At 35.4% G+C, this 24,384-nt stretch overlaps 1 long non-coding RNA gene across 3 annotated transcripts in view; it reads right to left on the bottom strand.

The window, feature by feature from the left end:
- LOC116663246 overlaps positions 1-24,384 on the bottom strand; it is a 65,846-nt gene that overhangs the window by 5,641 nt on the left and 35,821 nt on the right. For all 3 annotated transcript variants that reach the window (XR_004319459.1, XR_004319455.1, XR_004319457.1), the window contains exons 5-6: positions 10,296-10,406; positions 7,189-7,524 (exon numbers count right to left, since the gene is read on the bottom strand). This is a non-coding gene — a long non-coding RNA (uncharacterized LOC116663246). The remainder of the gene's footprint in view (positions 1-7,188; positions 7,525-10,295; positions 10,407-24,384) is intronic.

Genomic DNA, 24,384 nt, shown 5'->3' with positions numbered 1-24,384 from the left:
AGCTTAGTGTATCAGAGCAATAACCAGAAATCCGCATCCCCGAGCTTGAGTGCTTTTCTCTATTTCTCTGTCTTCACTTACTCGTGTACCCTGTCACCAACACCACTACCGAAAAACAGAAACCAAAACCAAGGGGACTGAGAGAGAAAGAGAGAGAGAGAGAGGACCTGGCACAAAATAGATGTTTAATAAGTATTGTTTTTCATTTGCTGTCTTTAAATTTCTCGCAGCACTTAGGGCTGTGATCTGTGTATAACTTATGCAAGTACGTACGCTAAGAACATACTTAGGAATCACGTACTTGGTCTATAAATTCAAATGGTCCTCATTTAGGTTTTCATTGATTTGGTTTCAATATAATTTCAAAAAAATGGGATAGACTGTTAGCAGATAAAGGAATAATAACAAATCAGACTTCTACAACAAATTCAGGGCATGTAAAACGTGAGCCTACTTCGACCACACCATCTTGTCTGTTCTAGGAAAGGCCACATTCACTTCTTTGTCCAAAAGCCCTACGAAAGTGATCATTTCCTAGTCCTTGTTGTTTTTCTTTTCTCAGCCACCGTCTGCAGCATGCCGGCTGTTCTGTTTCTGTGGGACCCCCTCAGCGTGGGCGGCTCCAGCATATAATTGCTGTTATTAATTACTCCAAGTATGGTTAAGGTTTTAGGGTTCACTGAGGCATCACAGAGGGTGGCAGTGACTTATCTGTGACCTCAGATGCCTTCAGACACTGTTGATCTTGATTGCTGTGCTTTATTATCTTCTGCTGAACTCTGGAACTCCCATTTTTCTCAAAGTAAGTAGGGTGTCTGTGTGTGGGATTGGGGAAGGGGTTATAGGAAATGCTAAATATGAGTGAAATTAAATGGATCTGTATCCTGAACCTAGAAAAATAACCACCTTTGACCCAAGACACTCCCTTTCAATTCTAGCTTACCCTGTCAGATTCAGTTTTCACTTCATAAAGGATTTTTTTCAAATATACTTTATGCATTTTTTTAACAATCTATATTTCCATGGAGTATGCAGATATGTTGGTACATTAGTAAATGACTAAATGCTAATCATGGCCATGAGATTTCAGGGCTTATGGTTAAAGGTATACGCATTTAGTTATTTCGTATATTTTAAAGTAGTTAAGGACATTTATTTTGGTGAAAACAGAGAAATTTCATATAATGACTAGTTCTTAGTCAATCATGACACTAACATATACATCTGAAATGTTCATAAAAATGTTCTAAGATAACTCTTAAGACTAACTAGGGGTACACCCCTTTAAATAAAATTTTATGGACTAAACATGTGTTAGTATTTAAACAAGTAAAAATTTTTTTTCAGAGCAAAGTGTCTGCTATATTAAAATTTAAGTTCTCCTCAGTACAAGTTTTTGGTTTCTCAAATAGCATCTTTATAACTATGTGAAAAGTTTTCTGGTTTTTGTTTTCTATTCTGTTTTTTAACAGAGATCTGGAAATATAGTTCATTTCTGTTTTTCCATCCCCCTGGTACCCTCACATGCAACTTTTTACTGTAGCATGCTTAACTTGCCAAACACTATTTTAATGCATCACACAATAAATTACTATCACACTGTGCACCTTAGAACACTTGCCACATTCCAATTAAAGCATACATCTCTGTTCCTCTGGCCACCCAAGAAGGTGTGATACATTTTGATTTTTTCATTCATTCTGTAGTCATGAAACATTTTCATCCAGAAAGCCTTCATTATGAAGAAACTTTTTTTCCTTACCAAATATGAGGAAATACCTTTCAATTCCAAATTTCCTATAATTCAGCTGAATAAAAAGATTTGGACACTTAAATAACTTTTAAAAATTGTAGACTATCTTTCTATTCAGCATTTTAAAACAAACCTCAGCTTTTCAATAAAAATGAGGAAGAATCCCATCTTTCTTTTTTTTCTGGCCAGTTTCCAAAGTTGGCTCTTATTTCTTTATTGAATATGTTGGTATCTATAGCCTGTTAAATACTAGTAACAACCCCAGGTCTGTGATGGGACTATGGGCCTTTTTCACAGCATGTATACTGAACACTAATATGCATAAATTAGTACCCAGTATGCATATACTATTAGATGAAATTGAATTCATCCACAGGGATTCAATACAAAATTACTGTCCAATTTTGAAGTCAACCAAATCCTATGTCATGAGGACAAATCCTCCTTCCAAAACCTTGTATAAAATGACCTTTAATCATATAACTTTTAACATTTGCTCTCAATTTCCTCTTCCTTTAACTGAGGCAGACACAAAAGCTGCTCTGAAATCTGGCTGTTGGGAGAGACAGTAGCTGTCATTGTCCCTGTGTGAGTTGGGTATCTGAAAAGGGTAATGCCTGTATTTGAAACTTTAATGTTTCTTTTTGAATTTTGGTCCCTTGGGTACTACTCATTTCACAGTAAAATGATCTGTCAATGCAGTTTGAGTATAGTGTATATATTTCTAGCTTATTTTAGAATTGGTAAAATGGAATCAAATTATTTTGGTGAATTTCTTTTTTGTTTGTTTTAATGATAACGATCCTCCATCACCCTATTTTATAAGGTGAAAAGATACTTGGAGCATTTACAGCACAGACCATAGCTCCTGATTTTCCAGTCTATTACTTGGTCTTGGACACTTACAGCTAGTGGTACACGGTAAATTGACTGCTTCATGCCATTGGCTTCTGAATCTGGACAGCTAAGGTATAATCCCCCCTTCCACCTGATGGGACAAGAGCGCCCTTAAAGGATGATGAGGACTGGGAGAGCACTAGTCTATCATATATTGACCCCTGTTGAAAATGTTAATTGGTGAATAGAAAGTAAAATTTTGGTTTGGTTAATGAAACTTGTCAGGTCCTGGAAGTAATTGTCCTTGGTCCTTGGGTATTGTTGAGACTAATACATAGAAAAATAAAATTCTGAAAAATAAAATGGCTGAATTCAAGAACTCGTGGTTTTCAACCAGTACCATCCCACATAGAGAAGCTCATCTTCACACATAATATGTATACATCCTGTTTCACCTCCTAATGTATATATTCTTTGGGGGGGGGGGAGCATGTAATTAGGCTTATTTATTTATTTATTTATTTTAGAAGAGGTCCTGGGGATTGAACCCAAGATCTCCTGCATGCTAAGCATGTGCTTTACCACTTGATCTATACCCTTCCCCCTTTCATGTCCTAGTAAATGTATCTTTTAAGACTCCTGCCCCAACCAACCCCCAGTGTCCCCCAATGCTTGGATGACTCTTCTAAGTGGAATTTTCTCACACATACACACATCTCCTTATTCATCCAACATTCATTTCTGTACTCCCTCACAACACAGCCTAGTAATTGATTATGCCTGTTTCCCTCACATATATGATTTCGTGCTCTCCCATTCTATAAATTTTCGTAATTTTATTAATCTTCTTGATTTCAAGACTTCAGTTATAAACATGTTTGCCAACTCTATCAGTTTACTGGGGCTGATGTGACAGATTACCACAAACTGGATAACTTAAAACAGAACTGTATTCTCTGCCAGTTCCTGAGGCCAGGAACCTGACCTCGAGGTGTCTGCCCGCAGGGCCCTGCTCCCTCCAGAGCCTCTAGTCTGGATTCTGTCCTTCCAGCTTTTGTTGTCTGTCGGCAGCAGGACTCCAACCTCTGCTTTCCTAGTCACACAGTCTCCTTCTCTTCTGTCTGCCAGACCTCCCCTGTGTCTCTTGTAAAGACACTTGTCCTTAAATTTAAGCCCATCTTGGTAACCCAGGATGACCTCATCTCTAAAACCCTTAACTTAATTCCATCTAAAAAGACCCTTTTTTTTTCCCCAATTAAGGTAACTAGTCCTAGGGATTTGACTTGTATATCCTTTTTTTGGGGGGAGGGCACGTTTTTGCCTACAACACCAACATGGTCCTTATACCAGATTACTGAGTGTTTCTCCCCCAATTCCTACCAAAAAAAAAAAAAAAAAAGTAACTGGAAACTGCCTTTGTCTTTTTTGAAAGGGAACACACTAAACTTCAAATCTTTTCACAGGGAGGGCTCGCCTATCTAATGAAAATAGGAAATAGTCTTCATACAGTTCAGAAGCAAAGACTGGAAATCTGGGTCAATACCTACAGAACTAGCTATCAGTGATGTCCTCTCCAGGTATGTATGTAAATCGTTTGAAATAAACTAGGACTTCTATAACAAAGTTCAACTATTGCTCTGAACTCAAAGTGATTTTTCTATTTCACATATCTGAATCCTTAGTGATAGGTAATGCCAGATTAACGAGTGAAAAAGATAACATGTAAACAGAAACTAGAACAGTTTCCAATAAGCAGAGAATGCCAGAGTTGCTTGGGAGTCTCAAATACCTCCCCCAAATAAAGGTATAAGTCCGCCGTATGGGTAGTCGATGCTCATATGTTGCTGACCAACAGCACATTTCCTGATGCTGTATCAGGTTTTATATCTGAATTTAAAATATATGATTGTTTTACACTTTAGTTTAATAACTCTCAGAAGGAGTATGGTGTTCATTAATAGCTGTAATTTGGAGATACCATTTTTGCTTAGGTTAATGTAATATTTCATCCCATCTTAAGCTTCCAAGCTCTTAATTATAATAAGCAATATAGTGAAGATAAAATGAGCCTCCGTCCTGGAAACAATGTGCATTGGTAATTTTTTTGAAGAGAAAGAACATAAATAATGGCTTAAATATTACATATGTGTTCTCCCAAGGAAAAAATTGTCAAAAATCTTTTTGCCTTATAATTTTTTTCCCCAGAGACTATTATTCTACTCTGATACCATGACTTTTTGTTTTTCCACTTTGAATACACATTTGTCTCTGTGTGTGTGCTGTGTGTGTGTGTGTGTGTGTGTGTGTGTGTGTGTGTTTGTGAGAGAGAGATATACATATATATCAACTGGACTTCTTTAAACATATGTATTAATAGCACTTATCTATTGAATAACATAATGGATACAATCTTGTTTTCTTTTTTTAGGATAACACATTCCCTTTTATTTAACAACCTTCCCATAGTCAAAGATTAATAATGGTGACTGATTACTCTCCCTGGTCACTGGAATGCTACCAAAGTGTATCTTGCTGTAAGACATGTCTCTCCGAGTACTGATGGAATGAGAGCAATATGAGTTTTAAAAAGTAATAATAATAACTTGGTTGAATGGGGGAAATAGACAGTTAACAACTATAAATTTCTTTCTGAGTCATTCTTACATATTTCAGAAGCATAGGAGACACTCAGACGACTGCCGTGTGAACAAATAATAATTCTATCATTGTCCATCGCTTGCTTTTATAAAGGTCTTCTGAGAAAATTGAGACTATATGTGAACTTCTCAGCAAAGTGTTGCTTTGGCTTTTTAACCAAATATTCTCAATTAAATATTAGATGATAGTGAGACTAGCACTCCAGTGTTCAAATTATTCATCAAATCACTCTTTTAATATATAAAGTTTTCATCTGCAAGAAATTGTTTTGCATCTTTGGAGTGATGCACATGTTAATTTTAATGACTGATTTAGGAAACAATCTTCTTGAGGTCACTGTGGAGATAATCTCATCAGGCATCATATTAATTCTTATTTGATAAAGACTATTCTTGTCCCTCTGAAAATGACCAATTAAATCAAAGAAATGGTGTCCAATCTCATGTTTATTTTAAGGAATAACAATGAGGTGAGAAGTGGACTTGAGTATTTACGTTTAAATTTTAAATATGTATTATTCCATTGAGTCCCCCAAATCAGAGGCTGTCTCTGCTTAAGGACACTTGCTTCCGACATTACTGATCTGGTGCAGATTATTCTTTCTGGAGAGCTGAATGATCCGAGTTTCATGCCACTTGAGTAATCATTCCAACTCACGAGCTAATAGTGTTAACAGCATCACACCCACGGTCAACTTAATACTCATACTCTGCCTGGTTCAATGGGTTAATGCTCTTATGGCTATATCATATTCAGGTTTACAATCCTTTATAATCTTTAACCTGAGAAAAACTATTAACTATGTTTAGGAAGACACAGAATATTGAAAGTAACTGAGTAAATCCTCACAGCTGGATGAAACAATATTTGCATATGTGTAAGTATGTCTCTTCGAACCATCAATTTTTGCATAAAAGCTATTAGAAACTCTCCAGCTCTGATGAGGCTCTGATTGAGTTTGGCTTCTTCTGCAGTTCTCACAGGTTTCTTGGAGGCATTTTGCATATCACCACATTTTCTCAGTATTTGCTGAGACTCATACATGCTTTTGCTATCATTACTCCAGAAAGATCACTTCTGTTCTTGCTGTTAGGCTTCTTCTATTTCTGCCATTAAAATCTTTGTATTTTTGAAGCTGTATGGCTTGAGCGCCTTCCTGTTCTCTCTTGTACTCTAACAGAGGTAAGTTTAGTGTAAAGAACATGAGATTCAGTGGGGAAGGGATAGCTCTAGTGGTTGGCATGCTTCTCATGCATGAGGTCCTGGGTTCAATCCCCAGTACCTCCTCCAAAAATAAGCAATAAACCTAATTACCTTCCCCCATCCCCCCCAAAAGAGAACATGAGATTCAGAACCTACTGACTGTGTCAAGCTGGTTGCTGTTTTTCCTCTGAGACTTGGACTAACTCTACTGAGCCTCGGTTTCCTAATCTCTGGACTGTATCTCGTAATATCCACCGTGCAGCTTCCCCAGTATGACCAGGATTAGAGATAATATATCCGAAAACCTACAACTTACTGAAGCCATTGTTATTCATGTGACAGGTTATAAATGGATAACCTATTTTAACAGGAAAACAACTATTCAGATCCCCTTTGTGTTCTAAGGTGTGCTTGAAAGATGAAACATAAATACTTCATTTTATCACCTGGGAACACTTGACTAATTTCCTCTGTGCTCTTGTTTTACTGGGCTGTCATGTTTAATTTGAAAATGAAAAAGAGAACTACTGTTTGAAGAAAATAAGATACAGGGTATTTGTTGGACATTGAGGAAGAGTGAGCTATGAAAAAATAACAAATTTTTGTGAGAGCAACTACAGGGAGACTCAGGCAGAGGAGAACAAACAAAGGTGCTTTAGAGGTCTGGGAACTCATTTTATTTCCCAGCAAGGGTTGGGTGTTTTGACCTAGAGAAGGAGCGTTGTGAGAGAACTTACTTGAATGTCCTGGAATGTCCTCCATGGGAGTGGAGTCTCCCAGCTTCACTCAGGCATGAACCTCTCACCCCTATGTCGTGGCTCAGCTCAGTGGATCCTCAGGTGGATGCTGAGAGCCCCCGGATACCCAGGCTCCATGTTACCTCTAGCTGAGCAGTACAAACAGCAGATGCCCTTGTAACTAGGGTGTTTCTGTGAGTCTGTCCGGTGTCAACTATTGAGGAAGGGTGAGCTGTGCAAACAGCTCTCCCTTAGCTGTCTAAAAGGGAGCTGAACGCCTAGCAGGGTTGTAATAGGTGAAGTCTTGCACCGTTTAATTGAACAATCTCGAAGTCCCTAAGTGGAAGTAAAATGATTGATTAGCAACACTCTAAGGACACTTGTAATAGTCACAACCGACATTTCCACTTACAATGCTATTTTCTCTTAATTTTCCAAGGATAGAAGTGCTCCCCTACCAGGCCCCTCTCTCGTTGTGTGGGCACAGGCTTAGACTGCTGGAATTCCTATTTTATTCCTTTATTCTCCACTATTTTATTCTTTAGGTTACTCTCGTGGTTACACAGCAAAGAATTGCTGGCCTCATTGTTTCAACATGTTGACTTTGTTGACATTTGAAATTTGTTGGAAATTAATCACAAGGCAGTCATAACTTATGCAGGGCACCAAGCATAGATCAGGATACATAATGGATAATCAATAAAAATGTGCCTGCACCCTAGTGACCAATTCTGATCTCATCTTGATTTTGTAATTTGGGGTTCTAAATGATGCAATAATTTCCAATTAGCATAGCAGGCTGAGTTCAACCTCAGGGTAAGGACATAAAACTCATACTTATATTTTTTTTTCAGCCTGTGATCATTAAATAAAAGCATTTTAATTTTTTTTCTGCTAACTTCTTGTGAGTGACAGGAATTTCCTATTAAATCAGGCTTTGGTCTTCCCCCAGTGGGTTTACTGCAATGCTAAGATACTTGCAGTCTCTTCATACCTGTGTTGATAGCATCAGGATGCTGTAACTGAAGAGAACCTGGGAAATGACTTCCACTTCTTATGCAAGATGTGGCAACATCTATTCAATTTTGTAATTGTTCCTTTATGTAGCGCTCATGCTGTCAGACTTAGCCCCCATGCTGTTACGTGTTTCTACATTCATGTTTTTTTTTTTTTTCAAACAAGCTGCTAAACAGTTGTCCTTCTTAGGAAAAATAAAGCCTCCGCTAAGAGAAAGTATTTGTGTGTTTGGAGTTTCAACATCTGCATTCAAACACAGACCATGCTTCTTACTTTAAAACTGAAATTGATGTTGACAGCTCATTTTTTTCTACTGGTAGTGGGTAAAGTGCGAGTTTTGTGGCACTAATTTTAGAGAACTAAATTTGTTTGAAATTAGTTAAACTAAAGAACATAAATGTCAATGAGAGAAAACATATTGTTTGGTCCTCAGAGTTGGATACATTTTGCACTAGTGACAGAGGCCCCCGTTCTAAGGTACTTCTGGGAGAGTTAACATCTTGAGAAACAAAATGTCCAAATATAAATTAAAAGTAGTAACTCTTCTTATGTTTGTAGTTGTTTTTTATTAGGAGAATTTTGCCAAAGACAAAAATACTTTCATCTCTAAATGCTACCTCATTTTATTTTAACCCACATTGACTTTTTTCCTTTGCAATTTACTTAAATTTTTAACCTCTTTGAAAATAGTAGACAAATAGGAAAGAGATCACCGGATGTGATCATGAGTGTTATCAGTGATAATATTTGTCACCTGTATCCAAACCTGACCGAGAGAGATTTTCAGATTTCTAAGAGTTGTTCATCTTTGTCCCTGTACACACTGCTCCTAGTTCATTTGAGTTCAAGTTTAATTTCTAATATTTTAATGAAGTTTGTGCCAAAATGCTGAGTGGGACACAAATACACTATTTGATTTAATATAATTTTAACCAGCATTCACTGAGTGTCTACTGGGAGACAATAATGGTCTCTTCTCTCATGGAACTTAAACTCTTATTGGGTAATAAATATTTTATGATAAAATTATTTCCAAAAATTGTATGAGAAAGTGCCAAAATGTATGGGAAAAATGTATAGGAAATCACAGTAAGCATATCAGCTTTTAAGACTTAGGGAAATTTTTTTGTAGGAATTGGAAACGTAGTTGTATTTTGAAAACAAATATAATTTAATAGAGTAGAGGAAAAAGAGGGCATTCCAAGAAAAGTTATTGGTGTGAATAAAGGGGCAACGAAGCAAAATATATTCACAGGACAATAAAAGATAGCATCCAGATGTGCACAGTTGAAAGATTGAACGATAAATTAGGCGGGATTGTGAGTACAGAGTGGCTGCTCTTAATTCACAGTGTCAAAGAAGTATCGCTTCAAACCTGATTCTGTCTTTCCAAAAGTAATTTTATTTACATAATATAAATGTAATAATTAATAAAAATTGCATGTATATTTATACATACATTCATATAGACGCATATACATGTACACTTACATATACACACGCTCTAAACAACACCTCTCTGACTATCACCTCCTCACCATACAGACCTGCTCCCTACAGGCAGCCACTCTGAATTATTTTGACTGTTTCTTTTGATATTTATATATGCTTTTCTGATGAACATGTAATTTTTAAAAATTTATCTGGTTTAAAAATCAGCCATGGGCTTTCTATTCACAGGCACAAATTTATGACTATATTCATGTTAGTCATTGCTGATCCCAGTGATAGACTGATTCTTTCCTCTTCTGTATGTTTTTCCTTAAGTTAATATTTCCTCATTAAAAGAAAAGAATTCTGAATTTTCTTCCCATTCTCTCCAACAACCTTTCAAAACAAATTTCCACGTAAACCTGTCATTAACTGCTTCCCCTCCAGAGACCTCCCCTCCTGGATTGTTTAGGTGGATTGTTTGCTTTTTTGGCCTTTTGAGCTACTTTCATTCTTGGACTTCCCTCCACCTCTCCCAGGTGTAGGATCGTGTTGTCTGAAACCTAATGTGTATCAACCAGGATATGCTAATTACTAAAATAAACCACTCAATGTTTTTTCAGTAGCTTCACATAGTAAAATGTCTGTTTCACACTCACTTCTTGTGTGACTTGGGCAGGTGTAAGGGCTCAGCTCCAGAGTCCTGCTGAAACCCTTCACTCCATTGTGTGGCTCTGCAGACATCTAGATTCCTCCACAGCATCTTCTGCCTGATAATCCAAAAGAGAGAGTAAGTGTGGAGAAACCGCAAGAGGAGTGAGGGCTAGACCTGGAGTGGCACGTACCACTTCTGCCTACACCCATGGGCCAGGACGTGGTCCCATGGCCTCAGCAAACTGTACCCCAGAGGCTCAAAAATGCCCTTCTGTACGTTCAGAACAAAAATGAGTCTGTTTCGGGGTACACCTTCTATTGTCTCTGCCAAACCATCTCTTTATTTGTTTTCATTTTGATGGAATACTTTCCTCAGCTGATACCAAGGAAAGAGTGTATTTAGTGACACATTTATTGGGACCTTGTTAGTTGGAAGTATCGTTTTCTTACTTGATTGACAATTTGGCTGGGTATCGATATTCATACTTTGTTTTAAATGTCTAATGACATTTAGCAGCTGGTATTGCTCTCTACAGCCCCAAGCCTTTTTGGATAGTTAATCCTTTCAACAGGGCTGCACTCTTTGTTTTGCTTTTTCCATAAATCTCCCAAAGCCCATGCTTCTTATTTTTATCACTGGTGTTAAGGATTTTGCAACAATGGGCTTTGGTGTGAGCTTTTGTCATTCATTGTAACAGAAAATCAGAAAGCCCTTTCTGTTTAGAGCTTCAACCCTTTAGTTCAAGGAAATATTTAGGAATGTATTTTTAAAATTTCTTTCTACTTCATTTTTTTATGGAACTCTTATTAAAAAGATAGAATGATCCTATAAGTTTCTTGCTCTTTCCATACTATTGTTCATATTTTCAGTTCAACTACTTGATTTTCTTGACTTTATCTTTTAATTACTCTAATAATATTTCATTTTGACTATCTTATTCTACATTGTCTTTGATTTCCTTTTTGAAATTTAAATAATTTTGACCATATATTGCATTTGCCTTATTCAGAAGTCTAAACTCCTCAGGAAGTGAAATGATACACACCGATAGTTCTTTCCTCCATCCTGCCTTTTCCACCCTGTTCTCCTCCGCCCACCCCATATGCAGTCAACATTTTCATTCCACTGTTACTTCTTGGGGAAAAAATATGTTTGTGTTTCTGTATGTGTAGATATTTCAAGAAAGGATTCTTATTATCCCACATTCTACTTAACATTAGTTTTTATATGTAATGTTCTATACCTTAATTTTTCTTTTTACTGTAATCTGTAGATCTCACAATATTAATACAAGGAGATCACTTTTCATTCTTTATTATGGATGCACAGTACTCCATGTATGTCAGAATTTCCATCTTCAGCATTATTGTTATTTTGTAAAACATCATTACTTATTATGAGGGGATTGCTGTGCAATGTAAGAGTTTAGCAGCCTGGCCTGTACTGACTAGAGGCCAGCAGCAACACTTCACCCTGTGTTCTGACATCCAAAAAAAGTCCCCTAACATTGCAAAATATCCCCTAAGGGGTAAAATCACCCCTTGTTAAGAAGCACTCATGTAGATTACCATGCTTTTGTTGTTGTGGCCATCGTTAATTTCAACAGTACCCCTGTTATTGGACAATTGTTATTCTCTTAACTTTTGCTGTTACAAATAATACCATCATGAATAATCTTGAAAAATAGATGCTTTTATACCTGAACAGGTAAAATAAGTTCTTGGAAGTGAGTTGTAAGCCAGCTATTAAGTTTTTTTAGTTGGAAGACCTATCCATATCTGCGCTGGGAGTCAGTTGGTACTCCTTGAGTTCCTACTGACATCCAATTCAAATTTAGAATTCCTGAACTTCTACTTAATTTAAAAGCAATTTTTCTTCTTTGTATCTCTGTTCTCTTAAACTGAAAATTTTGGCTCCTATCAACATTAACTCCTATATACTATATTTATTCAATCATATACATATATAAATTCAGTGATATATATTCAATCATATATTCATATTTAAATTATATATAAATATACATTCATATATAGCTAAATTCCTATATAAGTATTCATATATAAAAATCACATATAAATTTATATACACACACATATATCTCTGTGTTGTTATGCCACCAATTTGCTACTCAGTGTTTTTATTTCATTTTGTTTTAAGGATTTTTTTTAATTTAATGCTTTTTATATTTATATAAAATATGTGATTCCAAAGTCAACCCTACAAATTAGGTACATATATCAAGAATTTAACTTATTTGTCCATTCTGTTTTCTCCATCCTTTCTGCTAGTCATTTTTGTTAGTTTTGTTTTATTTTTCTATTTTTTAAATAAAATAAATGTGTATGCACTTTTAGTCCCTCCTATCTTGTGTCATACTATTCACATTTCTTTTTCCTCTGCTTTTTAATCACTAATTTTATATACGAGAAATTATTCCATAGTAGTTTATAAAAAATAGCCTTCTTCCTTTTTGAAAGATGTTTAGCACTCCATCGTGTAGTTATACCAGAAGTCACTCCTACAGTTCAGAAGGGAGTAAAGATAGAAATGTGTGCTCAGTCTGCCCTCTTTATCTGAATATGTCATATTGGCTTCAGGTTAGGTTGTAATTCTTTGCTTTAGTAGCTGCCAAAGTGTATTGGATATCCTTGGAGACAAGTTTGGACATATAGTTTTATTCCTAAGTAAAGATCATTTTAAACAGTACTAACATAATTTAAAATGGCAATAAACCTAATCTGAATTAAAGAGTGGAGTAAAAAATAAATGATTTAACTCAGGGATTTTTCTGACCTAGGAGTATAAGAACAGGGAGAATTGTATCAGTCTGTCTGTGCTTAAATTGTGCCTAACTGACATGTGTGAAGGAGCAGAGGCTCTCCACACACGGTGGGAGTAATAAGAAGAATGACATGTATTTACTAATGTGTTTACTATATTTAAAGGAAAGAGTTGATCAGTTTGGTTAATTACTAATACATTCCATTAATGAAGTTCAATTCGAGAACCAAATTGGTTAATTAGAACTCTAATTGTAAGAATAAATAGTATCCTTCAACAATGTCTAGTTTAATTGAGTCAGTATTTGTAACAAATATGATAGACAAATTGGTGGTATTGAAAATCTCCCTTTAAACTGAAAAAGCATTAGATTTATTCTGGCCATTCCATATTCATTACTGAATCAAAAAGAAATTCAGATCTCACACTAAAATCTTTACTAAATAATGTAGACTTGCTACTATAGGTTTTATTTTGAGTGACAATAATGACGGCATTATCACTGCTCTTTCTTCTCCTCTCTTTCTAACATTTCATATCACATGGCACTTGTACAAACCACTCTTCTCTCTCTTTCCATAAATTCCTCACCTTCAGGCTATTCTGCCTTCTAAGTGCAAAATTCTCTAACCCTCTCTGCTTAAAAGGGGCCTTGAAAAGTGCTGAATGCTTCCAGTTCTAAATGTGCTTTTTGTTTGTTTTGTTGTAGTTACAAGAAACAGTATCATTGGAATGCTAGTGGGATTCAGTGAGAAAAAAATGTATCTATGTTAAGTAAAGAAAAGAAGACTTATTTACTTAAAGTGCAAATGAGAAATCTTGTATCAGTATTAATGCTGCATAAAATACAAGGATGTATAATATTTTAATATAAATTATTTTCAATCAATAAGCAGTGATCCAATAGGAAAATATATAAAGAATATAAGCAATTCACAATGGAAGAAACTTAAAGGTCTGATAAACCTTTAAATCAAAAAGCACTAAGTTTCACAAGTTATCAGAGGTGAAAATTAAAACATGAGATCTTGTTTTTTAACAAAATATTTAAGTAACAAAAACTATGATAGTAAGTGTGTGAGACTTTGAGAACATGGGGCTTTTTTTCTCATATATTGCTAATGGGATTGTATTATAGCAAAATAATTCTGCTGTGATATTTGGAAGAATGTTTCAAAGTCTTAAAATTTGTACTCCTTTTCAGCAAATGATCCTCCTTGTTAGAATCTATCAAAAAGAAATAATAATGGATGCCTAAGTAGATAGATAAACAGAAAAATATAATTTTATTACGCCCAAGCATTAAAACAGCCCTAATGATCCCCACCTGTTTGTATTCACTCCCCTCTGAACCATTCCGCTTGAGTGTGGGCTGGATATAGTGACTTGCTTCTAATGAGTAGAATATTGCAAAAGTGATGGCATGAAATCAGGTGCTGGAAAACTGTGACCTCTATCTTGCTCACACTTTCTCTGACTCTTCTCACTGTATGGCTTGGATGACAAGCTAGCAGGCTTTGAGCTGCCCTAGGAAGAGACCCACATGCTAAGGAACTGAAGGTGGCTTTCAATCAATCGGCAGCAAGAAACTGAAGCCTTAAGTACGGCAACTCATAAGGAATGGAGTCCTGCCAACAACCACTGAAAGAGCTTGAAATTGAATCCTACTCTGATTGAACCTTGATATGACTATGGCCCTTGATCAGCCTTGAATGGGATTCAGCTAGCCCTACCCGGATTTCTGATCCACAGACACCATGAGATAATAAATGTGGGTTGTCTAAAGCTGCTAAATTCTGGAGTAATTCCATATGCAGCAGTAGACAACTAATAAATGTGCAAAAATGGATCTCGCTATATAGGTGAGTGAAGAAACATGATTTAAGTAATAACAAGATAAAGCATAATCCACGTTTAGGCATAAATACAACCATGCCCACACATAAACGTGTGTGTTAAAAAAAACTGGGAGAATATCAATCAAATGATAAATATTATTTCTAAGCTATGAGATAATAGATTATTTAAAAATGATTTCCCTAGGTGTTACTATATATTTCAAATATTTTAATAATAAATTATTTTAAATTCTGATATCTAAGGGAGAAAAGAAACAAATCAAAGTTGTAAGCAGAACAAAACACGTTTCGAGTCCACCTTAGTGCTTTGCACATAGTTGGAAATCAGTAAGTCTTAGATAGAATTTTTGCAAATTCCCAGAAGTTTCTCAAGACCAAAGAAACTTTACATATTTTCTTATAATACAGATAGTCAAAACCCTGTTTTGGGTTTGTTTTTTTTCTTTTTTGGTATTTGTTCTTTAAATTTTGTCAACATGTATTAATGCACTAAAGAAACAATTGTGTTTAAATCCAGGCAACAGTAAGAGTCACTAGATAACCCAGAGAGTACCTTACTATGATTTACAAAACTGTAGAGCACATTATTCTAAGAAGGAAATGATCCCTGCAAAAGCTGAAGATAAAACTACGTGATGGAAGTCCGGCAGAGAGCGAAGGCGTCAGGAGGGCACCTGCAGAAAGGGCATTTACCGAAGCTGAAGAGTTTAATATGCCAAAACTAATTTCATGTTTTAGTTGCATTCAGCTTCTCTAAAGGTCTATATTATGAATCACTGGTGCACCGTAGACATGCTAGCTTGAGACTGAACAAGAGACAACATACCCTGGAGCAGACACTTAACTTGGACTATCCATCTTTTTAATATGCCTAATAATGGGGTAGTCAGACATAATGAATTACACAGTTTTATGTATTTGAGGAACCATAGACTGGTTTGACTGTGCACAACTTTCTCTTCCTTAGATTATTATTTTTTTTCATTCCTTAACCCTGGTAAATCTGAATGTGAGATGCCTGGAAGATATGCTTATAAAAACAAAGAAAAATTGTCTGCATACGCTATTAAAATAGAAATAGCAAGCATTCTTTCCTTTGATACTCCTAACTCAAAACCATGAATTTGAAATTGTTTACCTAAATATTGAGAATAAAGGAAGTCAGTACAGTTTAGGTGTTAAATCTTTGGTTGTCAGAGTTAAAAGACCTGGCCTAGAGTTGCTTTTCAGTTTTAACACACCCTATCTGGGGAAATTTTGGCAAGTTACTTATTTTCTTGGAAACTTCATTTCTTCAGCTGTAAAATTAGTTTAATAATTAGTACTTGCCTAATGGATTTTCAATGAGATAGTGCATTAAAACCTTTTACACAGTAATGAGCACTCAAGACACATGTGGACATCTACCTAGTTTCCTATTTTTCTATCTACATAGATTCTCATTGTTGCAGCAAATTCATTTAGTTTAACAAATGTTTACTGAGCACCCACTCAGTAAACCTCAGCTCAGCACCAAGTCACAAGTTAAAAATACCTCTTTATGCCTAATTTTACCTACTTCCTAAGTATATAGCATAACCTGTCTCTATAGATTATTATTTTTTTGTTTCCATTTCAAAGGTTTTTTTTATAAGATGCATTTCTGAGTTGATTTGTTGGTGGGGGGTCCTTGGCTTTCGTTTTGCATTCCAGCTCTGCTCTCAGGGCATCAATTAAGTTAAATTGCCAAATTTCTTCCCTCAGGAAGAACATAGAGCATTTAAAATATATATTTTCTATAATGTTTATGTGTTTCTGTGCTACCAAAGCACACTGATTAAGTGATTGCCAACGGCAATTTCTGTGGCACCTCAGTTTTTCTTTTAGATCTTCTCATGAAAAATACTAAGTAAATTGGGGGAAAATTCACAAAAATACCTGCAATTCCTCACTGTCTACCAAGAAAGGCACTATTCACTTTGCGACTGGGAAAACCCCTGAAATTCCACACAGCTGCCAAATCCAGAGCGTTTGTTTCAGAACAGGAAGAAAATACACCTCCCCTGAAGCACACACTCAGAGACGCTCCACCTGATCAGTCAGTGAGCAGAAGTGATCGTTTTTCGGACAAGCACTACCTCTTGTGAAGAGGTTTTGTAAGAACTTTATTCTTTTGATCTCAGCCATGAATAAAACAGAGATCTGAGTTTGATATCATCTCACATATGTGAGAATAATGGCTATTTTGCACATCAATGCAAACCTTTTCTACTTTTACAAAAAAAAAAAAAAGAAAGAAAGAAAAAGAAAAGAAGGCCAAAGTACACCCTGTACTATCTCTAAAGCTAAATATAAGACCAGGATATGGGAGAAATTCCTAAAAGTCTTTGCCTTCTTGAAATAGCAGGATGTTAGGGTCGTGTGGTAGGACCAGCACTGGATTAGGACTCAGATCAGGCTTCCAATCTGAGCTCTGCTGTTAACTTGCTTTAAAAATTTTGCTATCTACTTAATCTATTCTTTATTTTCCTTATCTGTAAAATAATAAGATGGGGCAGGAAGATCTATGTTCCCCTCTGAGCCTGTCCTCTGATTCCCGCCACCACTGTGTTTATCTGTAACTGTAATGTATGTCTCAGTTTTTGTTTTGGAAGAGAGTGATGATTACTGTGAGGCCACCAGAATGACCAACATTCTATTTTATTAGGCATCCTGAGTTCAGAAATGGCCCTTTTGTTAACAATCAAATTTACAAAATTTGCAGCTACAGGAAATATCTTTGCATGCAGTGGAAGGACCCAAGGCATCGCAAAATAATGGGAATAATAACAATAATAATAATTGACTTACCAACTGCCAAACTGTGTAAGGGCCTTAGACTAATTGATTCCACAGCTTAATGTGGACAAAGGAGAAATTACTTAATTTGTCACTAGAGCTTGTTTATTTCATCAGCTAGTCAATCAGAAAAACACTTTCTATAGTATTTTAAAAGTTATTTTTGTATTTCCTATTCTTACTAATATTGTATTTGCTGATTTGTGTCATACAAATCAAGAGATGCTAGTGCGCTTTCAAGCCACATCTTTCATCACCACATGCAATCCCCATTCCAAGCCATTCGTAGCTCTTAAGCCCCTTTTATGGAGAAATTCTGGAGCCATGACAGATTCCATGGTATTTATATTTCAAGGCTGAAATAGAGCTTATGACAGTTGGCAAACAACAGCCATGGGTAATAGGAGGTATTGTGGGCCCTGGAGCTCTTTTGCAGACCTTTCCACACTTAGCATGATGCTAACACAAACAATCTTTCTGCCCTGTAAATGTCTTTTTCCAGTGAGTTAGTTTTGCATAATTGCAAATGATTTGAATCTCAGAAGCAAAGTTCCAGAGCTATAGTTTTGGTGATTATTTGAAAGAACATTTGGGCACAGCATATTCTGGTAAATTCATGCTCATATGGTTCTCTGATTTTTTTTTTCCCCAACGTCATTACCTCATTGCTAATTATAACTACTGCCCTTTAAACTCTTATCACTCTAAGTACTGTTCTCCGTGTACCATTTCTTGCTATGGCTGTAAATCCCAAGCAGATTCTGAAAAACAAACAAACAAACAAAACCCTCCAAACTAAAACAAAAAACAAACAAACCAAAAAAAAAAAAAAAAAGAGAGAAAAAACCCACAGCAACCCAAAAAACAAAAGCTCAGTTGAGCAGAAGATATCAGAGTGCAAAGCTGGATAAGGTAATTAAATAAGATAAGGACTTCCAGTGTTACTACAGAGCCTTACACACAGACCTAAGCATTTCCGTATGTGGTCACTGGAGTATAATAATAAAAGACAGATTCTGGATTTGTGCAGTGGCCTGGTGCCTAACACTTCCTGGATCATACACGACTTCTGCCATCAATTTATTATTTATCTGAGTCTGTCATTTATTCTTTTTCTGTGCTCTTTAGGCAGGTGCAACACCACAATCTTATTAAGGCTTGAGAAATAACTTGAGATTCTGAGAAGAAAAATAAGCAGCAAGTTCTAAGCACCTTAACTTCCCCACAATTGTGCACTTTATTCTCATATGCTTTGCAGAGTAAACACCTGGGAAAGTGCCTTTTGCTCGTAAAATGATTTCTCATCTGGCTCAGACACTTCATGTGTGGTCAGATAAAAGGAGTGAACTAATTCTTTGAAGTCAGAGGACGTAACCTAGTATCAGACTCGAGAGAGTTCAAATGCAGTATATGTTTTCCATTATCTTTTGAGTGAAGAGGCCAGGCAGATTTTCTTGATGATATAAGCTCCCACCAGGAATTAGGCATTCACTCCAACTGCATCTCTCTCACTTGCTTCCCTCTTTCGCTTTTAGGATATTTTGCAATAAAGCTATGATAGCTGAAAGTAAACTGGGCATTATTAGGGCAGAAAAGGGGACTCAAATAAACACTTGCCGTTCCAAAGAAATAGAACTTTAGATTCTTTTTTCGAGAACTCCCCCTCCAATAAATTTTCCATCAGCAAGCCACTAAATATTTCATGCTATCCTAGCTGAATGCCCCTTTTCCTTAAAGAGCTGTGACTTGGCCACAGAGAGGAGTGGAGTGGGATGTGTTTGTGAGTGTGTGTTTGGCAGGAGATGGGGGAGCATGGACTACATAGGTCATTCAATTATCATTCTAGAAAATTAGAATTTTCAGAAAATTACTAATCCATGATAATAAGTGGTGTCTCATGGGTCTATCACATAAATCAATAATGTATCAGAGTGTAGCTAGTTTCCAAATACAGCTGACTCAAAATGGAAAACAAATTGAAACAGAAAATCTCTTGTTGGAATGTGAAAGAAGGAAAAAAACTCAGATATCCAGGAAATACCATCACTAACATAAAACATGAATCTTTCTTTCTCTTTAAAGAATCACAATTCTCTTGTTGCCTGTAGCTCCTTACAATACTGTTAGTCATTGCAGGAAGTTTTTATAAACCTAGTCTTAATGGATCTTGTCTGTCACTCTGTATCTGCCTGCCTCAGTGTTTTTCTCTCCTTTCTTCACATTCCAATAAACTTGCCGTTTCCATTTTTTACATATTTGAATGGAACATTACTTTCAGTGGAATCTTAAGCAGGGGTTTCTAGTTTTCAGTCCTGGCATTTCTCCCACGAGGAATATTTCCCTGAGGGCTTGTGCTTTTGCTGAATGGAGGTGGGGACAGTTCTTTCTCTAAGCCATCTTGTTCTCTGGGCAGTTCTACCAGGGCACTTTGCCCATCCCTTTCGTCTACAGAGCAGTGAGCTTGGGTAGCTGCCACTTCGGGTTTCTCCCAAAGAACCATTTTCCCAGAGGAGGCAGAGCCTGGGAAAGAAGCAAGGGCAGGATTCCCTTTAGTTCCTAAGTCATGAGCTTTTCTCCTTTTTTTTTTAGTAGAAGAAGAAACCCTGCCAACCTGCCACCTTCTTCCTTCTTTCTACCCTTATTTTCAAACACTTCTAAATATAGCAAAGATCCCATTCCCTGGCAGAGAAAAATAAGGGACCTTTTTCAATTCCACAAAGAATGAGGCAATGTTGGTGTGACGATTTTACTGTGACTGTGAAATAATAGCCGTTTCTTCTCCAAAACGCTACCTGGCATAGGTTTGCAACTCCAGGCAACAAACAGAGGTGAGGGAAGATGGACGTGGCAAGCATTACTAATTCCATGCACTAAATACTTCCTTATCTTTGTCCTCTTCATTTTCTGTGACTCTATATAACTAGACATTTTTATGTAATTTTAAGTAATACGCATACATTGCCACATGTTTAACCAAACAAGAAAACATAGAAAATACCTATTTAAAGCTCTGTCCTCACATCTTTTCTTTCACAGTCCCATTCCTTCCAGGCACGTGTTGATAAATGTTTACGATATTTTTTTCTAGACTTTTTCAATACATACGAACACACATGTACAAAAATGTAGAAAAATGGAAAGTTATCGATATTATACCATAAACATTATTTATTTGAGTTTTCTTTTTTCTTTTTTTTAAACCTAATAATACATCTAGGAGATTTTCAAAAGTACTCATATACCTATATGTTCTTAATTTTTTTTAATGTGTATGGGTAAGGAGTATACTGAACCCCCCATTCCCTTGCTTTATTTATATTGTAGCAATTTCTATTACCTTTCCCCATGAATTAAATTACCCACATATTTTTATAAATTTAATCGTTCCTATAATTTGCACAAGTTTCCAGAAATTCTTGTTAAATGCTATTATTTGCTGTTAAGCTAACTCTGAAGCTACAGAGGAGTCTACATCTGGTTTGTTTAAAAAGAGAAAACATAAACTATAAATTTTCTGAATAATTTTAGAGATTTCTGTAGGGTATGTTAGTAATGTGAGAAATGTTTAGGGAAGACCAAGTAATTGAAGTGGGTATGGATCTGCCTTCTTCGTGTAAAGATATTCTTGTTGTAGAACAGTCTTAAGAAATGTCAATTAATAACCTATAAACACTGTTTCCTTAATTTATTCTTTTTCACTTTTAGCAACATTTTCCCATATAAACATGGATAAATTATGCATTCAAAAATATTTATTAAATTCCTAAAGAGGCCTAAGCATAATGCTAGATGTAGGCCATGCAAAATAATTAAATTTCACTTCTGAGTTTCACAGTCTAGTGGGGAGACAAATATTTGAAAATTACTTTTGAAAGTTATAAATATAAAACAATAAAGATATCCTAGGAAATTCTAGTTCAGTAAACATTATAATATAAACCTGGAGATGCCATGAATTTTGGTGAATTTTAAAGCCGTAATTAGTAACACCTAAAATTTGTGAGAAACTCATGTGGAGACACAGGGTGGCCAGATGTGTCATGGTGAGAAATTTGTGGACTGAGAGATATACCTAGATGCCTAGAGCAGAAAATGCCCAGGGCCCAACACAGGGGATGGACAAAGGGAGGTCTTTTGTAATTAAAAAAAAAAAAAAAAATCCCCATTGATCTCGCAGAGATCATTATCAGCTCTTTTCCTGATTATCAAGATAAGAGCAGTACCAATCTAAGGTGGCCTCGGGATAAAGTCATACCCAGGTGGCCCTGGAAGCTGTTCTAAGTGAAGAGCAATGGCAACAGTAGGTACAGTTACAGTCCTACTCCTTAGTCCCGGAACCACTCCCACTTCATACGCTGAGCAAATACCACAGAGAGAATGTCCTCCTGTTAGTATCTGCAAGCTGAGAGAGCCAGCAGGGGGCACTTGATGGAGTGCAGGGAACAGGAATAAAACTAGCAGCACTAAACCTTTCCTCATCCGTAAGGACACAAACTAAGACCTAGACTTCCATCAACATCCTTTATCATAGACATTAATAAACAAGTAATCTAACAGCACAAATGTGTATGATGATCTAATAAGGTAACTCTACCCATCTTGGAGCATAGGTTAAAAAAGAGAAAAAAAAAAAAAAGGGAAGAGAAAAAAATGAAATGAGGAAGGAAGGAATCTACAAATACAACTGAAAATGAAAGAAAAAGATTGCTATTTTATAAAATGCATTTTACTAAAAAATATTAGAAAGATAAAGGACATTGGAAACATAAAGTATGAACAAGAAATAATGAAGAGGAATAAAATGAAAATAGCAACACCAAGATGTAACTGTTGAAATAACTCACTGGATGAACTGAATAACAAATATAAACAAAATATAACAAAAACAAAAATAAATAAACAAAAATAAAGAACATAGAAAAGAATGAACTACAAATTGGGTTAAGAAATATTAGGAAGGGAAATAAGACAGAATATTGAAATTGTTAAGGAATATGGAAAATAAGAGTAGAATTTTCAATATCAACCATCATGAATCTCAAGAGGAAAGAAAAGAAAAATCAGGGAAAAGAATGTATTTGAAAAAATAAAATATATCAAACAAGATTTTTGTCAGAAAAAAGTATACAAGATCTTAGATTCAAAGGATACACAGAATTCTGTACAGGACATATAAGAAAATGACTCATACCTAGACCCAATGTAGCAATAACTTAAAGATGTCAAAATTAGAGAAATATTTAAAAACTTCAAGATAGAAAAAAAAATCAAATCTGTTACAAAAGAGCAACAATCGTACTGCTACTGGTCTTATAAATAGTATTGTTGGATGTGGGAAAACAATGGCATAGTATTTCCAAAATACTTAAGAAAATAACTATAAAGCTAGAACTTTATATCCAAATAACTTATTAAAACTGAAGGATGAGATGAAATATTTCAAGCATATCAGGTTTCAGAGAGTATCCCAGGTAGATTTTCTTTGATAAAGATACAGAGGATACACTCTAGCAAGAAGCCAGATGAAACCAGGAGGGAGAAATGAGACATGCAAGGTAAGCGTGAAGTGGAGTGATGATTGTTAGATGAGCAGTCACTAATAATTCAGAATTAAAACCCAAAATAAATCGACACAAAGGTCTATTAGAAAAGGGATGACCAGAAGGATGTAAGAGTGCAATTAGCTTTTCAAATATTTATAAGCTTTAGATATTCTTAAGGCAAAATAAGCTCTGAGTAGTCAATAATAAATTAAGGATAAGTATGAACTTTAATGTATATTAAAATCAAAAGAGGTAAAATTATCCAAAAGAAAGTTTCAGAGAAGGAAACAAAACAAAAAGAAATAAAATGATAGAAATAAACCTTAATTTAACAGTTTATACTGTAAATATAATGGGTTAAGCTCACTCAGCAAAAATACAGAACAAAATGCTACATAATGATATATTTAATAGATATATTCAAAACAGAAAACAACTGAAAGATAGACAACAAATGGATGTTTAACACATAAATATGAACCAAGAGAAAGCTTGGATAGCTCTTTCAAAGAATTTAAAGTAAAGAATATAATGAGACAAAGGGTCATTAAATATTGGTTAATAAATAAGAGATTTAAAATATAAAACACCTGTTAACACATACTTCTCAGCACTGTCTTATAAAGCTGAAATTCTCAAAACTATGGGGAAACTGGATTTTTAAATTTTAATATATACTACTGATAAAATGGTCAAAAATAGAGGTATCTATAGAAGTTCTGAATTACATAAATAGTACATTTAAATAGCTATATATAGAATTTTACATTTAATAACATTTTTTGTATTATCAAAAATCAACCATATACTAGTCTTAAAATGAAGCTTCTATCAATTCTGAAGCAAAAAAAAAATTATAAAGAGTATTTTTGACCACAAAACAATGAGATTAGAAATCAACAACAAAATGAAAGCTGAAAATGTCCTGCGTGTCTAGATGTTGGACCAAATGATGATTTCAGGAGACTTCTTCCTCCAAGTCAGATGGAGTAATTTGGAACAGTCTGGCTTCCAAATGAAAATAACTAGGAGAAACCTAAATAAAATAAAAAGAATAAAATACAAAGAATAATTTTAAGCATCAAAGAAA

Source organism: Camelus ferus, chromosome 1, assembly GCF_009834535.1.
Source record: "Camelus ferus isolate YT-003-E chromosome 1, BCGSAC_Cfer_1.0, whole genome shotgun sequence".
Taxonomy (NCBI): domain Eukaryota; kingdom Metazoa; phylum Chordata; class Mammalia; order Artiodactyla; family Camelidae; genus Camelus; species Camelus ferus.
Note: the sequence above shows the minus strand (reverse complement) of the source record. Positions and strands in the feature narration are given on the sequence as shown.